At 39.2% G+C, this 5,848-nt stretch overlaps 1 pseudogene; it reads left to right on the forward strand.

Moving 5' to 3' along the window:
- Positions 1–383: 383 nt before the first annotated feature.
- LOC147488537 (fructose-bisphosphate aldolase 1, cytoplasmic pseudogene) lies at positions 384–1,688 on the forward strand (annotated as a pseudogene).
- The last annotated feature ends 4,160 nt before the right edge of the window (positions 1,689–5,848 follow it).

Below are 5,848 nucleotides of genomic sequence, written 5' to 3' on the forward strand. Positions count from 1 at the left end.
TATATATATATATATATATATATCGGTTTGTCTAGAGTGCCACTCTTATAGTGACACTCTTATCTCACACTCCTCTTGAACCATCGGATTACATCCTGATCTCAAAGGATCTAAAAGCTAAAAATCTTTGGCCCAATACAAAACAAATGGGGGCATATCGGTCATTTCGCATAAAAAATCTCAAATCCAAAAGTTTGGTCGACTTCTTCTCCAAATTCCAACCCTTCTTCTCCAAAGAAAATTTGGATCTCTCTCCCCCCTTCTTCTTCTCCTCACTCACTTTCGCTCCTCTCCTCCTCACAAAAAATTGGATCTAAAAACTAAAAACGATCTCCAAATCGCCCATAGAAAATTGAAAATCGAAACCGAAACCGAAACCGAAAATGGAAAATGGAAACCGAAAATTGAAATCAATACTGTCTATGGTAAGATCTAATGTTTTTTATTTTATTTTTTATTTAGATCTGTTGTAAAATGTTCAAGATATTAAATTTATATTGATTTAGATCTTTTGTAAACTGTTTAATATGTTAGTAGTAGTTGGAAGAATGTGAAATTCTAAGTGATTATTGTGAGAGTTCATTTGCAGCGGTTGATTTGACCATCTTTAATTATCTATTGTTATTTCCATAGCTGTCCACATTTTATTTATTGTTACTAATATAAAATGGAAATTTGCAAACTTGAATATGTGCAAATTTCAGATAGCCTGTTTTAAAGTTGTTATTAGTGGCTTGGGGTGTAGGTTGAATGTCTTTTCTTTGCTTACGCAAGTTCTTGTTTGGCTTGATTTGTTTTATTTTTTCTCCAATTTATCCATAGAAGAAATGATGCGAAGGTTTATTTTGTTTGCTAATCGGTGATTTCTGTTTGTTTCTAATCAATCGGAGTTGTAAATATTTATTTACTTTTTAAGGTTTTAGGCTATGATTATATATCCATTAATTTGTGTCTTTCTGAATTTTTTAATAATCCTCCTTTTTCTAACCTTGTAGATGAACTCATTGCCAATGTACACCCCTGGAAGGGGTATCCTTCTTCTTGATGAGTCTACCGAATAATTAGGAAGCGCCTATCCAAAGATCAATTAATGAGAATGCTAATGGTTTGGCCAGGTATGCCATCATCCGTCAAAGAAAATGGTTTCGTTCAATCGTTGAGCCGAGAGATCTTGGTTGATGGATCTCATGACATTGACCGTTGTGCTGATGTGACTGAGCGAGTACTTGCTGCCTGTTACAAGGCATTGAATGACCACAAGGTTCTGCTCAAGGGAACTCTATTGAAGCCCAACATGGTGACTCCCGGGTTCGATGCCAAGAAGGTAGCCCCGAGGTCATTCCCCGAATACCGCGGTGTGCCTTGCGAAGAAACAATGCCCCACCGTTCTCTGCAGTGGTGTTCTTGTCGGTGTGAGAATGAAGAGCAGGCCACAATTAACCTTAATGCAATGAACCAGCTCAAAGGAAAGAAGCCATGGTCACTCTCATTCTCCTTTGGACGTGCTCTCCAGTAGAGTACTCTCAAGGCATGGTCCGGAAAAGTGGAAAATGTGGAGAAGGGCGCAGGCTGCCTTCCTCGCAGGTGGTGTAAGGCAAACTCGAGAGGCCACCCTTGGTACCTACAAGGGTGATGCAGCTGTTGGAGATGGTGCTTGAGAAGGCCTTCATGTCAAGGATTACAAGTAATCTTGATGAAGTTTTGTGTTTTAGTATTGCGATTTTATGAGTAGATACGAGGGAAAAATTTGGAGATAAAGTCTGTCTTTAAGGCTTAATGTTTAGATCTTTTTCCTGCGTAGTTGAGTGAGGCTGATTTAATAATTTTGGGGGGCATGTTTGTTGAGTTCAATGTTTCTCTCAAGTGATTTGTCTTGTTTTAATGCTTTCTCGATGAATTTTATGTTTTGCTCTTTTTTTGAACCTCTTTATAGTGTATGTGTGTTGTTGTTGTATTTTTCGCCATTTTCATTTGGATTAGGCTTCATGCTAATGTCAATGAAAGTTTAGGTGGTGTATACAACTCCTATATTTTTCCCCCCGGATTCATCTTTGATTCTATTTGACATAACGATTGAATTTGGACTCTAATAGAGGATCTCATTCTTCAGCTAAAGAAACTCTACGACCATCACCGTCACTCTCCTTTATAGCTCCCATTGTTACAAATCTTGGAGACTTCTTATGACTAGCGACAAAGCTTTGAAGCTCAATTCTTCCACCAGAAGTCACACCACCAAAAAAAGAAGTTTAATAAGAAGGATTAGCACAACGGTTGTAACAATTGGGATTGTGAGAGAGAGTAATCATTAGCCGAACGCCGAAAGACCTGTCGACTACCCAATGGAGTCGAAGAAGTCGCCCATGGACTAAGCGCTGCACCCAGATCATTACGACCATCTTGCCACCCCATCGGTTCAAAGGTCCATGAAATTTCACCTTGCCATGACATATCATCATTGCTACCCAAATGGAGTGATTGGAGATGGATGGTATCTACGCCCACCTGGAATACCTCTAGCTTTTCTTGAATAGCAAGACACTGAAAACTCCCAAAGCCCCCACAAAATATCCTGATGCCATGCCAATATAAAACCAACTCATTTTGAGATCATCACCTTAATTTTTGTTCCGTAAGTTGATATGATGTATTGATGCAGATACTATACCACCAGTATAATGCCAACGTTTGTCAACAACAAATTTACCTCAACTCATATGATCATCAATCAACATCAACACAAACAAACCAAACTGATAAATTGCCAAAACATCAACATCAATGATATGGACTTAGTACGGCCATATCGTTTGGATTTGACTTGGATAAAAAAAATGGTGTAATGTCTGTTTGGACTTAGTCCCAACGGTGTGGCCACACCGTTTGGTACTAAAAGCCAAACGGTATGGCCATGCCGTTTGGGACTAAGTCCAAACAGACACACCATTTTTTTCAACTTCAAAGTCCAAACGATATGGCCACACCGTTTGGAACTTTTTCCCAAACGGTGTGGCCATGCCGTTTGGAACTAAGTCCAAACGGTGTGGCCATATCCTTTGGATTTGAACTTGGATCGAAAAAACGGTGTGTTTGTTTGGACTTTGTCCCAAACGGCATGTTTGGCCTTAGTACCGCGCCGCCGCTGGGGACTAAAGCCAAACGTTCCAAACCGTTTGGGGACAAAGTCCACCCATTTTTTTTTTTCAAGTTCAAATCCAAAGGATATGGCCACACCGTTCGACTTAGTTCCAAACGGCATGGCCACACCGTTTGAGACTAAGGCCAAATGGTGTGGCCATGCCGTTTGGACTTTGAACTTGCAAAAAAATGGCGTGTCTGTTTGGACTTTGTCCCAAACGGCATGGCCACACCGTTTGGACTTAGTCCCAAACGGCATGGCCACACCGTTTGGCCATGCTTTGGACTAAGTCGGCATGGCAGCCAAACGGTGTGGCCAAACAGACACACCCATTTTTTGGGACAAAGTCCAAAGTCTAAACGGCACACCATTTTTTTTTGCAAGTTCAAAGTCTAAAAAACCAAAGGCATGGCCACACCGTTTGGTACTAAGGCCAAACGCGGTGGCCACCATGCCGTTTGGGACTAAGGCCAAACGGTGTGGCTATGCCGTTTGGGACAAAGTCCAAACAGACACGCAATTTTTTTTGCAAGTTCAAATCCAAACGATATGGCTACACCGTTCAAGAGGCAAAAAAAAAGATCTTTTGTGTTTTGGCAAAAACATTGCGTACTGCATTAGATTTTTGTGTTTTGGTAAATAACATTGGGATTTTTGTGTTCTGCATTAGATTATTAATAGAGATACTTCGCTGTGACAAATTAAAATGCGCAAATTGTCGGAGAGCACAAGAAAAGCCATTGAATGGATATAAACTGAGATCTAAGCAAAGCACATACGCGATACTGGTAAGTAGTATAACCTGTTTACTCCAATCACGAAGAACGTCCTATTAAAATCAATGCCCGCTAATAGCGTAAAACATAACCAAAGGCAATGTGACATGAAATACATGAAACCCTAGGATCTTAGGTGAACATGAAAAGAATGACAAGTCCAAAGCAAGATCACTATCATTTCATATTTCAACAATGTGACACCATGTGAAATACATTGTTTGAATTACTGAACATAAAGCTAAGTTGCTACATATCAACAACTTGCACTTACAAAAGAGTCCTAACATAACATTTTTTGACTACAAAGAGATTTCCAATCTAACTTTCTGACTTTAGTTGTATATCTAACTCTTTGTTATTTATCTCCTTCCTGCAAAACAAAAAAAATGAATAAACAGATTAGTCAAGCAAAGTTAAATCAAACTGCTTTATTAAGGTCTGACAGAAAAACTAACCTCTCCACTTGCTTCCTCATGTTCACCATCTTCCGCCACCACCATTTTGCCTAATTACCCCCACAATAAAACACATAAATCAGTATAAATACTACCACATATGTCAAATCCAACACCAAATCTAGAAACCTCATGAATCAGTAAGGATTTGTTTTCAGGGCAAGATGATGACCATGTGTAAGAGTTAATAATGGTCTTGTATGATTATTTGATTCTTTTGTTGAGAACTTGAATTTAGAATGACCTTTCATTTTGATTGTTATGATTGTCACATAAACTTTTCAATGAAATCCTTCAAGATAAAGTTTTGTAAGTTTAAGTTGATTCTTCTTGTAGTACATGGTACTATGGTAGTGGTGGGAGCTTAACAAATTAATGACACGAATAGGACGGCAATCTCTGCCGTTATGCAATATCCCGAAGCTTCATCCACGTTTTACTTAGTAACTAGTTTTGTAAGGACTGATAACTATCGAGAATATAATACTCAGTTTATAAGTAACTTTCCCCTGTACCAGCATAGATCACTTGATCGAGACATCCTATGGGTTTGGAATAGAGTCAAAATGCAGACCTGCATTTCAGCTTTTTCACTATCCCATCATAGTATCTTTGTTTTAGAAGCGTTGGCGTTATGAAGGAGTTGTATTCCTTATTGTTCTGAGCATGAAGTAGTAGGATTATTACCTCGACCATGCACAAGTAATTACTACCTCAAGCTAGATCATACAAGTAGTAGGATCACTATTATAAGGTTTTACATGCCACTGAGCACTATCCATATATACACACCACAAGTAATATATACATTTGTATGTCCTTCGAACCTCAAATTCTTAAGACCTCACCATTTGTCGCTTGCCTTCTTACCATCTCTCTCTCAAAGAATGACCACCACCCTTCACGGCTGACCTTGGTTTACTAGAAACCTCACAAGGCGCATGATATCCGATATTTTCAATAGCTCTAGCTGTTTTGAACAATCTACGCTTGTCATTTCTTCCATCAAAGATCTATGCAACAACTGGCTACGGAAGTCTACCAGTGAATTCATCCTGCTTAACTGAGAATGATTGGTTCTATTGTGATAGTTTATTGGAACTAAAAGCTCCTTTGGAGCGTGAATAATCCTTACCAGTGAATTCAAAACTCTGACAAAGTTGAAAGCTTTGACAGAGTTCACGGAACTCTGACAGAGTTCAAAACTCTAACAGAATACGGCATGAAGAATACGACAGAGTTCAAAGCTCTGACAGAGTTCAAAGCTCTGACAGAGTTCAAAACTCTGATAGAATACGGCATGAAGAATACGACAGAGTTCACCGAACTCTGACAGAGTTGAAAGCTCTGACAGAGTTCAAACTCGACGAGTTCAAAACTCGGCAGAGTTCAAAACTCGAATGATTACGACTGAAAATACGACAGAGTTCAAAACTCGACGAGTTAAAAACTCGGCGAGTTCAAAACTCGGCGAG

This window comes from Coptis chinensis, chromosome 7 (assembly GCF_015680905.1).
Source record: "Coptis chinensis isolate HL-2020 chromosome 7, ASM1568090v1, whole genome shotgun sequence".
Taxonomy (NCBI): Eukaryota; Viridiplantae; Streptophyta; class Magnoliopsida; order Ranunculales; family Ranunculaceae; genus Coptis; species Coptis chinensis.